Genomic DNA, 20,224 nt, shown 5'->3' on the forward strand with positions numbered 1-20,224 from the left:
CCCCTAAATCAATTCTTCCTTTGGCCGCCTCTCCTTCCAGTTCTCTGCTGCCAATGACTGGAACGAACTATAAAAATCTCTGAAACTGGAAACACTTATCTCCCTCAGTAGCTTTAAGCACCAGCTGTCAGAGCAGCTCACAGATGACTGCACCTGTACATAGCCCTTCTATAATTTAGCCCAAACAACTACCTCTCCCCCTACGGTATTTATTTATTTTGCTCCTTTGCACCCCATTATTTCTATCTACCTTGCACATTCTTCCACTGCAAATCTACCATTCCAGTGTTTTACTTGCTATATTGTATTTACTTCGCCACCATGGCCTTTTTGTTTGCCTTTACCTCCCTTATCTCACTGTATGTTTGTTTTATTCCATGTGTAACTCTGTGTTGTTGTATGTGTCGAACTGCTTTGCTTTACCTTGGCTAGGTCGCAATTGTAAATGAGAACTTGTTCTTAACTTGCCTACCTGGTTAAATAAAGGTGAAATATATATATATTTTTTTAAATGACAAAGCGAAATGTTTTCAAATTTTGTAGAAATAAAAAACAGAAATACCCTATTTACGTTAGTATTCAGACCATTTGCTATAAGACTCGAAATTCAGCTCAGGTGCATCCTATTTCCATTGATCATCCTTGAGATGTTTCTACAACTTGATTGGAGTCCACCTGTGGTAAATCCAATTGATTGGACATTATTTGGAAAGGCACACACCTGTCTATATAAGGTCCCACAGTTGACAGAGCAAAAACCAAGCCATGTGGTTGAAGGAATTGTCCATAGAGCTCCGAGAAAGGATTGTGTCGAGGCATAGATCTCAGGAAGGGTACCAAAAAGTGTCTGCAGCATTGAAGGTCCCCAAGAACACAGTGGCCTCCATAATTCTTAAATGGAAGAAGTTTGGAACCACCAAGACTCTTCCTAGAGCTGGCTGCCCGGCCAAACTGAGCAATCGGGGGAGAAGGTCCTTAGTCAGGGAGGTGACCAAGAACCCGATGGTCACTCTGATAGAGCTCCAGAGTTCCTCTGTGGAGATGGGAGAAACTTCCAGAAGGACAACCATCTCGGCAGCACTCCACCACAGGCATTTATGGTAGAGTGGAACCTAAAGGACTCAGACCATGAGAAACAAGATTGAACTCTTTGGCCTGAATGCCAAGCGTCACGTCTGGAGGAAACCTGGAACTGTCCCTACGGTGAAGCATGCGACAGGGACTGGGAGACTAGTTAGAATCGAGGGAAAGATGAACAGAGCAAAGTACAGATAAATCCAAGACAAAGCAGGATTGGCTTTGGGACAAGTCTCTGAATGTCCTTGAGTGGCCCAGCCAGAACCCGGACTTAAACCCAATTGAACATCTTAGCAGAGACTTGAAAATAGCTATGCAGCGACGCTCCCCATTCAACCTGACAGAGCTTGAGAGGATCTGCAGAGAAGATTGGGAGACACGCCCCAAATACAGGTGTGCCAAGCTTGTAGCGTCATAACCAAAAAGACTTGAGGCTTTAATCGCTGCCAAAGGTGATTCAACAAAGTACTGAGGAAAGGGTCTGAATACTTATGTAAATGTGATATTTCAGTTTTTTATTTTCAATTGTCACGCCCTGGCCATAGAGAGGCTTTTTATCCTCTATTTTGGTTAGGCCAGGGTGTGACTAGGGTGGGCGTTCTATGTCCTTTTTTTCTATGTTTTTGTATTTCTTTGTTTTTGGCCGGGGTATGGTTCTCAATTAGGGACAGCTGTCTGTCGTTGTCTCTGATTGAGAACCATACTTAGGCAGCCTGTTTTCCCACTATGGGTTGTGGGTAGTTGTTTTCTGTTTTGTATTTCTGCACCTGATATGACTGTTTCGTTTTCATTCATTCTCTTGTTATTTTGTTTGTGTTCAGTTGAAATAAAAATAACATGAACACTTATCACGCTACGCTTTGGTCCACATCCTCTTCATATGACGACCGTTACATCAATACATTTGCAAAAAATCTAAAAACCTGTTTTTGCTTTGTCATTATGGGGTATTGTGTGTAGATTGAGGGGGGGGGGAATGATTTAATCAATTTTAGAATAAAGCTGTAACGTAACAATGTGGAAAAAAGTCAGTTAGTTGAGCAGGATGGTGCCGCAACAGGAGGCCTTACGGGGGACAGAGGGAGCAAGGATGGGGGGAGTTTTGTTCTATTCTGTGCCTGGCCCTGTTTAGTTTGTTTTGTTTCCTCATTTGCTACAGCTTTAGAAGCCTTCTCATGTATTTGCCATTAATCTTTTTCCAAGGGAAAATATGCATTTTGATAGTGATTTTGAGCCTTAGAGCCCAGGGGGTATGAACATAACGTAAACAAAAGGAATATGAGTATCAGACTTTTGTTTGAATTATATTAATGTTTAAGTCAATCGGACCCCATGAAAGCTTTGCCCTTCATATGTGGTAGCAGAGTGGAATGAGAGTTTAAGGCATGTTGATGTCTGTCCTTTATTATTGTGACTTTGATGTTTCCTTGGACGTTAACGCAGTGTCTATGTCATGGGTTTCTAATGTACTTTACTGTCTGGGTCATATGCTTACAGCATAAGTAATATTGATCTATGAGCACTCAGCTGCTTAACATACTGGACAAATTATTTTATGACTAATTCAGTACTGTATATTATTTACAGTATATTATACATTTTGTAGTAAATCCAGATCAAGAATCCATCCCTATCTATTTTATTGGTGTGGTCAGTACTAGTTTTGTCTGTTTATTGCACAAGGCGAGGCCCAAATGCAGTCACATGAGGCAGATGGTTGGAGTCTTACAATGTTTATTAATCTAAAGGGGTAGGCAAGAGGCCCAGAGAGACAGGAAACACAGGGATAAATACACTAGGGTAAACAAGCGACACCTGGAGGGGATGGAGACAATAACGAGGACAGGTGAAACAGATTAGGGTGTGACACATGCACTATTCATGTTCTCTTTTTTCTAAACTGTGCCCTTGGATTTGGTTCAGTGTTCTGATTGCAGGCAGCTAGCCCGACATTTAGCTGTTGGGCTACTATTAATGATGGTGAAGGAAATCATTGCGTTAGGGAATACTGATGTCTGCAAAAAGAATAGACTAACCCACAATGTGTTTATGCACTTCTGTAGATCACTTGCTCTGACCCAAATGATAAAAGATCCCACCAGGGTATGTGAAGCAGTGCAAAGTACATTTGACTCAATAAATGTGTCTGATAAATCCAAAATATTGCAGAGTGGAGTAATAGTCTATGGAATCAGTGATCATTTTATTAAATTTTACATAAGGAGGGTTTTAAAATATATACTGTTACAGGAATTATATTCCTCTATGTTTTAATACCCAATTAAAATTAAACACTCAATTCATAAGAATTTGTATGACTCTTATTTGTATAAAATGGACAGAGACCAGTCTTAAAAGTCAACCAGCAGCGTTTATTCTCGAGAGTACTGCCCATTATACATTTTACCACAGGTTATAAACTGAAAATGATGTCATTAGTTTTAGTACTAGCCCGTCTCATCCCCGCTCCAGTACAATGGCTGTATGGTTCTCACATCGTCTCTCCCTATTAAGATAATTTATGAACAGAGCCAAGGTCTGCCTGTGTAGATAAGCATTCTAGCCAGTCTGGCTATAAGTTCATTAATTTCTACCAAGGAACAGACAGTCATTGTTCTAATTCTTGATTATATTTACACACATTATATTCAGTACTAGGATTATAAAGAAAATTCATCCATATACAGTAATATAATAGTATTCTGATTAGTCAGTCCTGATTGAAATGTATAAATAATTAGTCATTATTGATAAAAAATTCCCTTAACATATACATTGCTCAAAAAAATAAAGGGAACACTTAAACAACAGAATGTAACTCCAAGTCAATCACACTTCTGTTAAATCAAACTGTCCACTTAGGAAGCAACACTGATTGACAATAAATTTCACATGCTGTTGTGCAAATGGAATAGACAACAGGTGGAAATGATAGGCAATTAGCAAGACACCCCCAATAAAGGAGTGGTTCTGCAGGTGGTGACCATAGACCACTTCTCAGTTCCTATGCTTCCTGGCTGATGTTTGGTCACTTTTGAATGCTGGCGGTGCTTTCACTCTAGTGGTAGCATGAGACCGAGTCTACAACCCACACAAGAGGCTCAGGTAGTGCAACTCATCCAGGATGGAACATCAATGCGAGCTGTGGCAAGAAGGTTTGCTGTGTCTGTCAGCGTAGTGTCCAGAGCATGGAGGCGCTACCAGGAGACAGGCCAGTACATCAGGAGACGTGGAGGAGGCCGTAGGAGGGCAACAACACAGCAGCAGGTCTGCTCAAACGGTCAGAAACAGACTCCATGAGGGTGGTATGAGGGCCCGACGTCCACAGGTGTGGGTTGTGCTTATAGCCCAACACCGTGCAGGACATTTGGCATTTGCCAGAGAACACCAAGATTGGCAAATTCGCCACTGGCGCCCTGTGCTCTTCACAGATGAAAGCAGGTTCACACTGAGCACATGTGACAGACGTGACAGTCTGGAGACACCGTGGAGAACGTTCTGCTGCCTGCAACATCCTCCAGCATGACCGGTTTGGCGGTGGGTCAGTCATGGTGTGGGGTGGCATTTCTTTGGGGGGCCGCACAGCCCCCCATGTGCTCGCCAGAGGTAGCCTGACTGCCATTAGGTACCGAGATGAGATCCTCAGACCCCTTGTGAGACCATATGCTGGTGCGGTTGGCCCTGGGTTACTCCTAATGCAAGACAATGCTAGACCTCATGTGACTGGAGTGTGTCAGCAGTTCCTGCAAGAGGAAGGCATTGATGCTATGGACTGGCCCGCCCGTTCCCCAGACCTGATTCCAATTGAGCACATCTGGGACATCATGTCTCGCTCCATCCACCAACGCCACGTTGCAGCACAGACTGTCCAGGAGTTGGCGGATGCTTTAGTCCAGGTCTGGGAGGAGATCCCTCAAGAGACCGTCCGCCACTTCATGAGGAGCATGCCCAGGTGTTGTAGGGAGGTCATACAGGCACGTGGACGCCACACACACTACTGAGCCTCATTTTGACTTGATTTAAGGACATTACATCAAAGTTGGATCAGCCTGTAGTGTGGTTTTCCACTTTAATTTTGAGTGTGACTCCAAATCCAGACCTCCATGGGTTGATACATTTGATTTCCATTGATAATTTTTGTGTGATTTTGTTGTCAGCACATTCAACTATGTAAAGAAAAAAGTATTTAATAAGAATATTTCATTCATTCAGATTTAGGATGTGTTATTTTAGTGTTCCCTTTATTTTTTGAGCAGTGTATTTAAGTGTCACAAAACTATTAGAATCAGAGGACTCAAAAAATACTGTGTTGAAATGTTTAGGGAGCAAGTGGGTCAAATTGACTGGTCACCTGTGCTGGATAGTGTAGGGGTAGACAGCGCCTGGGAAGCCTTTAAATGTAGATTCCTTGATATGGTGAATGTGATGGCTCCCATTAGACGGGTCGGAGTAAAGCTGACATCTAGCCTTGGTGTAATCATGAGATTCTATAATCTATCCAAGCTAGGAATAAGGCCTTTAAGAAATGTAAGAACTCTCAAGAGCAACCGTATTTTGTCCTATATAAACGTCACAGAAATGAAGCACAGAGCAGGATGGATAAAGCTAAGAGGGGTTACTTTGTTGATAAAATCATTGAGAACCAAAATTACCCTAAAAAGCTTTGGAAATCATTTAAGGACCTAGGCTGTAGTAGTACTACCAAAAATAAGCTTAACAGTATTGGAGTGAACATCATGGAGGAGATGGTATATGAAAAAGCAGAAGTTGGAAATTAATTCAACTCTTTTTTTAAACTTCTGTTGCCAGCAAGCTGGTTAGCAAGCTGCCCACCAGTTTGTATGGAAACGACCAAGTCAAGAAGTATTATTCTGAGTTAGGGATTCAGCTAAACTCTTTTTCTTTTGCAAAGGTAGCAACAGACAAAATAGCCAGTATACTAGCAGAGCTTAAATGCTCCAAAGCCACAGGCCTGGATAATATTCCTACAAGGTTTCTTAGAGATTCTGCTGAGCAAATTGCCCCTTGTATTACGCATATCATTAACCTCTCTCTTGAACATGGCATCTTTCGCAGAGACATGAAACAAGCTAAAGTTATACCTCTGTATAAGAGGGGGATAAAGTCTGACCCTATGAATTATAAGCCTGTATATATCCTTAGTGTAACACCAAATATCCTGGAGAGAGTTGCACATGAGAAAATTATGAATATGTCAACAAACAGTCTAATGCATCATTTTAAGTCTGGTTTTAGAAGAACATACTACACTGATTCATGTCTACTTTACTTCATGGACTTCATCTGAAAAGAGATTAATGAGGGAAATCTATGTGGAATGGTACTGCTTGACATACAGTTAACCACTGTCCTAATCTCCAAACTGGAGGCACGGGGGTTAAGCAGTATCCCTCTAGGCTGGGTAAAGTTATATTTGTCAGGTAGGGAGCAAGTAGTAGAGGTTAATAGTTCACTGTCTCAGGCAAAATCAATACGTTATGGCGTTCCGCAGGGGAACGTGCTTGGGCCTCTACTGTTTTTACTGTATATAAACTATATAAAAGATGCTTGGTCTTGCCGTCTTTTCCTTTATGTGGATGACTCTACACTTCTGTTGTCTCACAAAGTAAAACAATGTTGGAGAGCATACTTAGCACAGCGCTTACTAGCATTAGCAAATGGCTTGGAGATAATAAGCTGTCTCTGCACTTAGGTAAAACTGAGGAAATAATTTTAGGGTCCAGACCTAAATTGTGTTGGTCCTCTGAAATCAGAGTGGTGTTAGGGGGTGAGGTCCTGACTACTAAAACCTCTGTTAGCTACCTGGGATGGAAGCTTGGGAGGTGTGAGCATGGCCACTAAAGTGCTAGAGAAGGTTAATGCAAGTTTTTGTCTAGAAAGTCCAAGCTGCTTGATAAGGACTCCCTCATTCAATGCAGTTTTGACTATGCTACTACTTCCTGGTTTGGGGGCTTATCTAAGCTCATAAAGGGGAAGCTCCAGATAGCCCAGAATAAGCTGATCAGGGTAGTATTGAAGGTGAGTCCACATACTCACATAGGCAGGAGCTGCATTCAGAAACTCACCTGCTAGGGTGTCCCAGATTAGACTTGGTTTGGTTTACAGGAGTATTTATGGTTCTGCACCCAGATATCTAATTGATTACTTTTCCCATGTTATGGATGCACACAATCACAGCACCAGATCAGGTGTTGCTAATGTGCGCTTATACAGGTTCAGGAGTAATGCTGAGAAAGGTAATTTCTTGTATACTGGAGCCTCAGAGTGGAATGAGTTGTCTCTGCCCACAAAAACGATGTCCTCTCTGGGCAGCTCTGAAAAATAAAGTTAATAACATTGTACTGTCTACACTCGGTTTGTTGTTTATATTAAAATTGTTTCATTAAATCGATTTGAATCAGAACTAAAGTTTTGTTGCTAAGGATTCCACGATGCGGTTAGCCTTTACGGCTGGGACTGCAAGTTTGTGTTCCATTTATTTGTGTGGATTCTGCGAGTGCTAGCTGGCTGTACTACAGACACCTGTCGTCATCGTGGGAAAGACTCATTGTTATCGTTTCGTAAAACAACTGGTTACAGTAAAGAGCCAACCTTGATACTAAGGAGATCCTAAGGGAAATCGACTAGCTTTACGCTATGGAGGAACAACATACTCCATCATGGAAAGATCCGACTACCTCACAAAAGAACTTAAAAAAAAAAGAAAAGATAGATTAATCTACAGACACAGACAATTTACTTACTGTTGAAGTAGAGGCTAGTGCTCTGGCTGGAATCCATGCAACACTGGAAAAGTTGTGTGAGGAGGTAGCAGGGCTGAGGGGGAGTTTGGAGTTCTCATGCTCCAAGGAGAAAACAAGGCACTCACAGCCAAGGTAAAAATCCACAATTCCAACGTGGATTTTCTACTCAGGGAAATTAAGGAGTCGCTACTAGACATACAAAGTCGTAGCATGCGTGAAAATCTATTTTTTTCTGGGATTCCTGAGGACGCATCCAATAATCCAGAGGGCGATCAGAGAATTCATGCAATCCGCCTTGAAACTTCTTATAGAGTCTGTAAACAAGGTGGCTTTCCACCGAGTACACAGACTTGGAGATCGGAGCGACAAGACCAAGGGTCCCTGACTGATCATCGCAAAATTTGAACACTACCAACAAAAGGAGCTGATCAAAAGCAGGGGAAGGGAGCTTAAAGAGACCAAATTCGGTCTCAATTACCAATTTCCAAGGAAGATAAACGAACATCGTAAGAGACTGTATCCGGTACAAAGGCAACAAAGGGAGAAGGTTAAGTGTGTATTTCTCATTGTGGACAAACTCTTTATGGATGGACAGCTATTCCGAGACCGCTTCATAACACCATGGCTGTACTAAATTCTACAGGGACTTCGGGTTACGAAAAAAACAAAGTATAGGAACTGTAAAAATATCTGAACATTATGAAGTGGATATGAACACACACATACTCAATTACATGCTCGCTTACACATACAGACTTATACACACACACACACACCTGATCTCGCTCTCGTCTCTCACTCTCTCTCTCTTTTCTTTTCTCTTACTCTCTCTCTATTGTCGAGAAGTGTTTTATAATTTAATGTGTTTATTATTTGTCTATCTTTTGTATGTATTTGTCTACAAGTTTATATATGTTTACAACAAGCAATGGGAAGATATCAGAATAGGGGCATTGGGGAATAGTAACATATTGTATGGAATACATTTGTACTGTAGTGAAGCCGTCTCTAGAGTAATGCAAGGTCTATTTCATGATCATGTGAAACGTCAATTGCTATGGAAATGCTGGGATGTGTTTTTCAATTATGTTAAATGTAATTATGATGCAACTATGACGGTGATACGCTATGGATTACAATTATCATCATGAATATTAAGGCTATATGAACTTCATGTTACACACATAGACACTCAACCAAGCAAATTGGCAGAGTTATTTTTTGGGGGGGATATCACTCATTATAGTCTTACTCTTATACAGACATTGTACACACTCTCACTAAATCACATCCAATATCATACACATCAACCTACTCAGATTTACTACACACATAATATCTTGTCTCAATTTTCTAACATTTGTGGCATTGGCTCACAGGAAAACAGGCAAGGGAATAAAACAAATATTGATAGAACCTATTTCTTGAATTCGAAATATCAGACATTTGAAAGCTCTAGTTTTGACTGTCATAATACCTCTGATGGCAGTAACTTTACAAGCACTAATGATGGTCGATTTAGACTGAGAATAGTATCTAGTTATGGTAAGGGGTGAAGTAAGTATAGCCAGTTATAATTGTAACGGTTTAACAGATTGTAAAAAAAAAAAGATCAGTCTTTACATGGCTAAAAGAAAAGGAATGTAACATACTGTTTACAGGAAACTCACTCTACATCATTAGATGAACTTGCGTGGAAAAAGGAATGGGGTCAACTTATTTTTAACAAAGACACAATCATTTATAACAGAATTTTTACAGTTTAATATACAGTTGGAAGTCGGAAGTTTACATAAACTTAGATTGGAGTCATTAAAACTCGTTTTTCAACCACTCTACAAAATTTCTTGTTAACAGCTATAGTTTTGGCAAGTCGGTTAGGACATCTACTTTGTGCATGACACAAGTCATTTTTCCAACAATTGTTTACAGACAGATTATTTCACTTATAATTCACTGTATCACAATTCCGGTGGGTCAGAAGTTTACATACACTAAGTTGACTGTGCCTTTAAACAGCTTTGAAAATTCCAGAAAATCATGTTATGGCTTTAGAAGCGTCTGATAGGCTAATTGACATAATTTGAGTCATTTGGAGGTGTCCATGTGGATGTATTTTAAGGCTACCTTCAAACTCAGTACCTCTTTGCTTGACATCATGGAAAAATCAAAAGAAATCAGAGAAGACCTCAGAAAACAATTGTAGATCTCCAGAAGTCTGGTTCATCATTGGGAGCAATATACAAAGCCTGAAAGTACCATGTTCATCTGTACAAACCATAGTACGCAAGTATAAACATCAAGGGACCACGCAGCCGTCATACCATTCAGGAAGGAGACGCCTTCTGTCTCCTAGAGATGGACGTACTTTGGTGCGAAAAGTGCAAATCAATCGCAGAACAACAGAAAATGACCTTGTGAAAATGCTGGAGAAAACAGGTACAAAGTATCTATATCACCAGTAAAAACGAGTCCTATATCGACATAACCTGAAAGGCCGCTCAGCAAGAAAGAAGCCAATTGCTCCAAAACCACCATAAAAAAGCCAGACTATGGTTTGCAACTGCACATGGCGACAAAGATGGTACTTTTTGGAGAAATGTCCTCTGGTCAATGACCAGAGGACATTTCTATTCACTGCTTTAGCACACTCTGCCAACCCGGATGTTCTAGCTGTGTCTGAATCCTGGCTTAGGAAGACCACCAAAAATTCTGAAATTTTAATCCCAAACTACAACATTTTCAGACAAGATAGAACTGCCAAAGGGGGCGGTGTTGCAATCTACTGCAAAGATAGCCTGCATAGTTCTGTCCTACTATCCAGGTCTGTACCCAAACAATTTGAACTTCTACTTTTAAAAATCCACCTCTCTAAAAACAAGTCTCTCACCGTTGCCGCCTGCTATAGACCACCCTCTGCCCCCAGCTGTGCTCTGGACACCATATGTGAACTGATTGCCCCCCATCTATCTTCAGAGCTCGTGCTGCTAGGCGACCTAAACTGGAACATGCTTAACACCCCAGCCATCCTACAATCTAAGCTTGATGCCCTCAATCTCACACAAATTATCAATGAATCTACCAGGTACCTCCCCAAAGCCTTAAACACGGGCACCCTCATAGATATCATCCTAACCAACTTGCCCTCTAAATACACCTCTGCTGTCTTCAACCAAGATCTCAGCGATCACTGCCTCATTGCCTGCATCCGTAATGGGTCAGCGGTCAAACGACCTCCACTCATCACTGTCAAACGCTCCCTGAAACACTTAGGCGAGCAGGCCTTTCTAATCGACCTGGCCGGGGTATCCTGGAAGGATATTGATCTCATCCCGTCAGTAGAGGATGCCTGGATATTTTTTTTAAATGTCTTCCTAACCATCTTAAATAAGCATGCCCCATTCAAGAAATTTAGAACCAGGAACAGATATAGCCATTGGTTCTCCCCAGACCTGACTGCCCTTAACCAACACAAAAACATCCTATGGCGTTCTGCATTAGCATCGAAAAGCCCCCGTGATATGCAGCTGTTCAGGGAAGCTAGAAACCATTATACACAGGCAGTTAGAAGAGCCAAGGCTAGCTTTTTCAAGCAGAAATTTGCTTCCTGCAACACTAACTCAAAAAAGTTCTGGGACACTGTAAAGTCCATGGAGAATAAGAACACCTCCTCCCAGCTGCCCACTGCACTGAAGATAGGAAACACTGTCACCACTGATAAATCCACCATAATTGAGAATTTCAATAAGCATTTTTCTACGGCTGGCCATGCTTTCCACCTGGCTACTCCTACCCCGGTCAACAGCACTGCACCCCCCACAGCAACTCGCCCAAGCCTTCCCCATTTCTCCTTCTCCCAAATCCGTTCAGCTGATGTTCTGAAAGAGCTGCAAAATCTGGACCCCTACAAATCAGCCGGGCTAGACAATTTGGACCCTTTCTTTCTAAAATTATCTGCCGAAATTGTTGCCACCCCTATTACTAGCCTGTTCAACCTCTCTTTCGTGTCGTCTGAGATTCCCAAAGATTGGAAAGCAGCTGCGGTCATCCCCCTCTTCAAAGGGGGGGACACTCTTGACCCAAACTGTTACAGACCTATATCTATCCTACCATGCCTTACTAAGGTCTTCGAAAGCCAAGTCACCAAACAGATTACCGACCATTTCGAATCTCACCATACCTTCTCTGCTATGCAATCTGGTTTCAGAGCTGGTCATGGGTGCACCTCAGCCACGCTCAAAGTCCTAAACGATATCTTAACCGCCATCCATAAGAAACATTACTGTGCAGCCGTATTCATTGATCTGGCCAAGGCTTTCGACTCTGTCAATCACCACATCCTCATCGGCAGACTCGACAGCCTTGGTTTCTCAAATGATTGCCTCGCCTGGTTCACCAACTACTTCTCTGATAGAGTTCAGTGTGTCAAATCGGAGGGTCTGCTGTCCGGACCTCTGGCAGTCTCTATGGGGGTGCCACAGGGTTCAATTCTTGGACCGACTCTCTTCTCTGTATACAGTGCCTTGCGAAAGTATTTGGCCCCCTTGAACTTTGCGACCTTTTGCCACATTTCAGGCTTCAAACATAAAGATATAAAACTGTATTATTTTGTGAAGAATCAACAACAAGTGGGACACAATCATGAAGTGGAACGACATTTATTGGATATTTCAAACTTTTTTAACAAATCAAAAATGGAAAAATTGGGCGTGCTAAATCAATGATGTCGCTCTTGCTGCTGGTGAGTCTCTGATCCACCTCTACGCAGCCATACAACTCTCCTTCCGTGGCCTCCAATTGCTCTTAAATACAAGTAAAACTAAATGCATGCTCTTCAACCGATCGCTACCTGCACCTGCCCGCCTGTTCAACATCACTACTCTGGATGGCTCTGACTTAGAATACATGGACAACTACAAATACTTAGGTGTCTGGTTAGACTGTAAACTCTCCTTCCAGACCCATATCAAACATCTCCAATCCAAAGGTAAATCTAGAATTGGCTTCCTTTTTCGCAACAAAGCATCCTTCACCCATGCTGCCAAACATACCCTTGTAAAACTGACCATCCTACCAATCCTCGACTTCGGCGATGTCATTTACAAAATAGCCTCCAATACCATACTCAACAAATTGGATGCAGTCTATCACAGTGCAATCCGTTTTGTCACCAAAGCCCCATATGCTACCCACCATTGCGACCTGTACGCTCTCGTTGGCTGGCCCTCGCTTCATACTCGTCGCCAAACCCACTGGCTCCATGTCATCTACAAGACCCTGCTAGGTAAAGTCCCCCCTTATCTCAGCTCGCTGGTCACCATAGCATCTCCCACCTGTAGCACACGCTCCAGCAGGTATATCTCTCTAGTCACCCCCAAAACCAATTCTTTCTTTGGCCGCCTCTCCTTCCAGTTCTCTGCTGCCAATGACTGCAACGAACTACAAAAATCTCTGAAACTGGAAACACTTATCTCCCTCACTAGCTTTAAGCACCAACTGTCAGAGCAGCTCAAAGATTACTGCACCTGTACATAGCCCACCTATAATTTATCCCAAACAACTACCTCTTTCCCTACAGTATTTAATTAATTAATTAATTAATTTTGCTCCTTTGCACCCCATTATTTTTATTTCTACTTTTCACATTCTTCCACTGCAAATCTACCATTCCAGTGTTTTACTTGCTATTTTGTATTTATTTTGCCACCATGGCCTTTTTTTTGCCTTTACCTCCCTTATCTCACCTAATTTGCTCACATCGTATATAGACTTGTTTATACTGTATTATTGACTGTATGTTTGTTTTACTCCATGTGTAACTGTGTCGTTGTTTGTGTCGAACTGCTTTGCTTTATCTTGGCCAGGTCGCAATTGTAAATGAGAACTTGTTCTCAACTTGCCTACCTGGTTAAATAAAGGTGAAATAAATAAATAAAAATGAAACAAAAATATAACTATTTGGCCATAATGACCATCGTTATGTTTGGAGGAAAAAGGGGGTGGCTTGCAAGCAGAAGAACAACATCTCAACCGTGAAGCCCGGGGCTGGCAGCATCATGTTGTGGGGGTGTTTTGCTGCAGGAGGGACTGGTGCACTTCACAAATAGATGGCAACATGAGGAAGGAAAATTATCTGGATATTTTTGAAGCAACAAGACATCAGTCAGGAAGTTAAAGCTTGGTCGCAAATGCGTCTTCCAAATGGACAATAACCCCAAGCATACTTCTAAAGTTGTGGCAAAATGGCTTAAGGACAACAAAGTCAAGTTATTGGGGTGGCCATCATAAAGCCCTGACCTCAATCCTATAGAACATTTGTGGGCAGAACTGAAAAAGTGTGTGCGAGCAAGGAGGCCTACAAACCAGACTCAGTTACACCAGCTCTGTCGGGAGGAATGGGCCAAAATTCACCCAATTTATTGTTGGAAGCTTGTGGAAGGCTACCCAAAACATTTGACCCAAGTTAAATCATTTAAAGGCAATGCTGCCAAATACTAATTGAGTGTATGTAAACTTCTGACCCACTGGGAATATGATGAAATAAATAAAAGATGAAATACATCATTCTCTCCACTATTATTCTGACATTTCACATTCTTAAAGTAAAGTGGTGATCCTAACTGACCTAAGACAGGGAATTTGTACTTGGATTAAATATCAGGAATTGTGAAAAACTGAGTTTAAATGTATTTGGCTAAGGTGTATGTAAACTTTCAACTGTAGGTTCAGCAAATCCCCTTATTGTTTGGGATACCTTTAAATGTACCTTCAGAGGTCATTCAATTCACTATTCATCAATAATAATTAATAAAAAAGCAGTTTCTGGCTAAAGAGACAAGACTAACAAGGGAATCCATGAACTAACTGATAGTACAGGTAGATAGCAATAAAAATTATACTACGGAGATACAAAATAAATTAGAGGAAAAACAAAAAGAACTTGAGGAAGTTATTCAAGAACGATCTAATGTAATCTATTACAAAAATAAAGCAAACTGGATGGAATATGGAGAAAAATTCACAAAATTCTTCTTGAATCTCCAGATTATATTTTAAAAGAGGAAGCTAATTATTTTAGGTAGGTGTTCTCTTTTCCGTGTCATCCTCTCCCACTGAATGGGAAATTAACAAATGTACAGAAAGATCAGTGCGAAGGCCAAATTACAGAGGAAGAACTTTTTGAAGCTATTAAATCCTTTCAGTCTGGAAAAAACCCAGGGCTTGACGGCATACCGGTAGAGGTATATCAAGCCTGTTTTCATATACTAAAAGCTCCATTGTTAGATTGTTTTAAATACTCCTATAGAAATGGTATTCTGTCAGGTACTCAGCCGGAAGGTCTGATTTCTCTATTATTAAAACCAGACCCAGATGGCAAATATAAAGACCCAGTCTATCTAAAAAACTGGAGGCCCCTTCCACTTCAATGTTGTGATGCAAAAATACTAGCTAAATGCATAGCACTCAGAATTAAGAGTTTTACAAGGTATTCCTCCTGATAAGACAAGGTTTTTACATGGACGATACATTGGAGATAATATTTGACAACTACTAGAAATAATAGAACATCATGAAACATCTAAGAAGCAGGCCTGGTATTCATAGTGGATTTTAAAAAGGCCGGCTGGATTTTATTTATAAATGCCTGTATTTTTTCAATTTCGGTAATTCTCTTATAAAATGGGTAAAAATAATGTACAGCAACCCCAGGTGTAAAATAGTAAATAACGGCTACTTCTCAGAGAGTTTGAATTGTGAAAAGTTGTTCAACAAGGGTGTCCGCTGTCACCATATCATTTCGCTATGGCCGTCGAAATGCTAGCTATTAAAATCAGATCCAATAACAAAATTAGAGGATTAGAAATCCAAGGCTTAAAAACAAAGGTGTCCATGAATGCCGATGACTCAAGTTTTATATTAAATGCGCAAGCTAGATCCTTGCAATGTCTCGTTGAAGATCTAGATAACTTTTTTGTACTCTCTGGACTAAAACCTAATTATTAACCTAAGTGTACAATATTACATATTGGATCTTTAAAAAATAAAACGTTTACATTACCCTGCAGTTTACATATAAAATGGGCTGATGGTGAAGTAGACATACTTGGTATTCATATCACAAAAGATATAAATAAGCTCTCCACAATGAATTTCAATAGAAAATCCTGCAACCATGGAGAGGTAAATACCTGTCTTTTTATGGAAAACTTGCCCTGATTAACTCCTTAGTCATATCTCAGTTTATTCACTTACTTATGGCACTGCCTACTCCTGATGATTCATTTTTCAAATCATATGAGCAAAAAAAAATCACTTTATCTGGGATGCTAAAACAGACAAAATAAAATGTTTCTTTCTATATAATGAATATGAATTGGGTGGGTTGAGATGATTAAATATAAAAGCGCTAAACCTCTCTCTAAAAGCTTCACTTATTCAAAAGTTTTACTTGAACCCTAAATGGTTCTCAAGTAGATTACTAAGAAAAGCTCATTGATTGTTTAAAAATTGCCGTTTTGCCTTTGTGCAGATTGCCATGTCTCATTTTCAATTAATTGATAATTACACTTTTTTCAAAGTATCTCTCTTTTTCAAACAAGCATTGCAATGTTGGCTACAATTTCAATTTCATCACCTGAAAAGATAGAACAAATATTATGGCTAAACTCAAGTGTGCTGTTTGATAAAATACATGTATTTATGGGAAAGATGTTTGAAAAGGGTATTTTGTTCTTAAATTATATTGTAAATTGGAATGGTAGAGTTATGTCCTTCATTAAGTTATCAGAATTGTACGCGAAGGTCTGCTCAATCCAAGAGTACAACCAATTGATTACAGCATTACCCCAAAAATGGAGGAGGCAGGTGGCAGCAGGAGGAGGTTGGGAACTGGTCTGTCTGCCCAATATAAAGGATCAAAACTGGTGGAGGATTAAAAATAACACAAATTGGAAAGCATGTCAGGTTCATTTGAGGACCAGGATGTTGACAGCGGTGCCATACAGATTGCAAAATAGTTGGGAAGAGATTTTTGATGTACCGATTCCATGGTACAGGGTGTATGAGTTGATATATAAAACAACGCAAGATTCAAGACTTTGTGCTTTTCAGCTAAAATTATTATATAGAATTTTTGCCATCAACAAAATTTTGAATATTTGGGGCATAAAATCATTGAAGCTCAGCAGATTTTGTTGTGAGGATACAGAATCAATGGACCATTTATTTTGGTATTGCCCTCAGGTAGCCTGTTTCTGGTCTCAGGTTCAGGAATGGCTGAAAATGGATAGCATTGATCTAAAATTGATCCTAGAAATAGTACTGTTAGGAGATCTGGCGAGACCGGGTCAGTCAATTACTAATATACTAATACTCTTAGTAAAAGTATTTATCTTTAACTCGCAATCTGTGAATTCTATTCGATCACAGCATAGTTGAAAGATATGTGTTGCATAAAAACCCGAAGTGCGTGGCCAGCAGAGATAGATGAGATGGGCTGTGGGTGGCCAGCAGAGATAGATGAGATGGGCTGTGGGTGGCCAGCAGAGATAGATGAGATGGGCTGTGGGTGGCCAGCAGAGATAGATGAGATGGGCTGTGGGTGGCCAGCAGAGATAGATGAGATGGGCTGTGGGTGGCCAGCAGAGATAGATGAGATGGGCTGTGGGTGGCCAGCAGAGATAGATGGGATGGGCTGAGGGAAGCTGAGGGTTGGGATGTGGAATTGGAGACAAGTGGGAGTGGAGTTGCTGTGCGGGAGATAGAATGATGGCCAAAGATAAAAGTTTTTTTTAAAGTCTAAATTAAACATAATAAAAAGTATGTTTGAATGACACTGAGGGGAAGTGTTTTTACAACTAATGCCGGTTTGCTTGAGGCTGATGCTGTGCAGGTGTTTGTACATATATACACACACTCTCATTCAAATAAACGCATACAAGAACATACACATACATGTAATAGTGCCAGACATGCACACAAACATAGACATGCACACAAACATATACAGTTAGCATTGCTGTTATGATTTTAGTTGTCCTTGATGTCCTTTGTTTTAATATTTTATTTTTAATTTAAAAATGTTTTGCATTGTTGTTTGCTGTTTTCTTCTGTCTTTTCCTTTTTTCTCTTTAGTTCATTCTCTTGGTTGTTGGTGCATTGGGGGGTTCTTGGGCGTGGGGAATGGAATTAATTGTATTTTTTCTTTTCTTGGGAGGGACTTTGGGAGGGGTCTCGAATGGTTGAGGGACAGCTATTGGGGAACTGTGGGGGGGATCTTGGAGGGTTCGGGTTCACGTTTTTTGGCCTGGTGGGAGATCTGTCAACGTGTGCTTGAGCAGGGTATTGACCCTGGATGCTTCTGTGTGTCACTCTGAATGGGACTCTGTTGGATGACTGGTATGGTATGATGTAGTTGTTGAGCGTCTTCACTGCAAGTATATTGTATGTTTCGGGTATTAAAAAATATATATATTAAAAATATGATTATTATTTTTTTTTTTGTCTTCTGTGCCCATATGAATGTAACTGCAATGATGAGATTTTATTCTTCTTTGTTTTTATGTTTAATTATCTCAATGCCGTACTGTGTTTAACTGTGTTCGATCTTGCCTAGCCATCTTGTTTCAAGAGGACCACAATGAAAATAAGTCCCAGACTTTATTGTGTGTTATCCTCTATGATTTTACTCATGTGCATGTATGGGTTTGTCAAGTTTTGTGTGTACTTGTTTTTTAAAAGGTCTAATTAATAAACAGAACTAAATGGCCAAGCCCCTCAGATCTGATTCATGTAACAGAGAGCATGGATATGGCTTTAGAGGTCAGCATGGCCATTACACAGTAAATGTTGTGCTTTAGTCTTGTGGCGGACCAGTTGGCCCTCGGCATAGTGAGAGCTGTAGTAGACGACCAGGTGTAGTAGACTGATCAGAGGGAATCCACCATAACTGGGCATCACGTCTTTCACCCACACAAGGAGTGCCTCCATTAGGCTAATCTGGCAGGTGGGCGTTTGGGTTGTTAGAATGGGGGATAGGGGTGAGCTTGTGAGCGTGTGTGGATGTGGATTATGGTAGTGTAGTGGGAGTTTATGTTGATGAGTATTGTATTAGTGTAGTGGGAGTTTATGTTGATGAGTATTGTAGTAGTGTAGTGGGAGTTTATGTGGATGAGTATTGTGGCAGTGTAGAGGGAGTTTATGTTCATGAGTATTGTGGTAGTGTGGAGGGAGTTTATGTTGATGGATATTGTGGAGTGTAGAGGGAATTTATGCATATGAGTATTGTGGCAGTGTAGAGGGAGTTTATGTGGATATGTATTGTGGTAGTGTAGAATGAGTTTGTACGGATGAGTATTGTGGTGGTGTAGAGGGAGTTCACGTGGATATGTATTGTGGTAGTGTAGAATGAGTTTGTACGGATGAGTATCGTGGTAGTGTAGAGGGAGTTTATGTGGATGAGTATTGTGTCAGTGTAAAGGGAGTTTATGTGGATGAGTATTGTGTCAGTGTAAAGGGAGTTTATGTGGATGAGTATTGTGGTAGTGTAGAGGGAGTTTATGTGGATGAGTATTGTGGTAGTGTAGAGGGAGTTTATGTGGATTAGTATTGTGGTAGTGTAGAGGGAGGTTATGTGGATTAGTATTGGGGCAGCGCAGAAGGAGTTTATGTAGATGAGTATTGAGGTAGTGTGGAGGGAGTTTATGTGGATGAGTATTGTGGTAGTGTAGAGGGAGTTTATGTGGATGAGTATTGTGGTAGTGTAGAGGGAGCTTATGTGGATGGCTACTAGGTTAAGCTCTTGTTGTCTGATGAGAGGCAGAGATACAGGCAGTGCAGGTGGAGGCTGTATGGGCTGACGCAGCGCTTTAAGTCCCTCATGGCAGTGTCCACACACACGCACACACACACACGCATCCCAGCGCATGTCATTCATCCTCATAAAAGGCTTCTAAAGTTGCAGCTAATGAGGTTTCCCTGCCCTACGAGGCTGAACACGTCATCCCCACTGCCATCCCCCTGTCCTACTCTCCTGTAGCTGGCTGTGACATTGCCTGTGCCTCTGTGTCTCTCTCATAACCAGCCAGCCTGCTGGTCCTCCTCACATTCTCCCATCCTCCCCCAGACTCTCTCCTCCATTGATCCTGAAACAGCCTGATGATGAAACAGATTCCATGACATCGGCATCACTGGAGACTTTAATCTATTCCTGTTGAATTCATAATTTGCCCATATCGCTGTCGCCTTCCCTTTGTTCTTCTGCTGCTGCTGGGCTGTGTCTCTGTGTGTGTCACTGTGTGTGTCACTGTGTGTGTCTGTGTGCCAGTAGCCCCCTCTTTCTTTCTCTCTTTCTCTCTCTCTTCTATAAGCGGAGTGAGTGAGCA

The 20,224-nt window shown here is 41.1% G+C and overlaps 1 protein-coding gene across 1 annotated transcript in view; it reads left to right on the forward strand.

The window, feature by feature from the left end:
- Positions 1-20,224, forward strand: part of LOC115112472 (leucine-rich repeat-containing protein 49-like) — a 60,473-nt gene that overhangs the window by 11,397 nt on the left and 28,852 nt on the right. The gene's annotated exons all lie outside the window — the stretch shown is intronic.

The sequence above is a fragment of the Oncorhynchus nerka genome, linkage group LG27, assembly GCF_034236695.1.
Source record: "Oncorhynchus nerka isolate Pitt River linkage group LG27, Oner_Uvic_2.0, whole genome shotgun sequence".
Lineage (NCBI taxonomy): Eukaryota > Metazoa > Chordata > Actinopteri > Salmoniformes > Salmonidae > Oncorhynchus > Oncorhynchus nerka.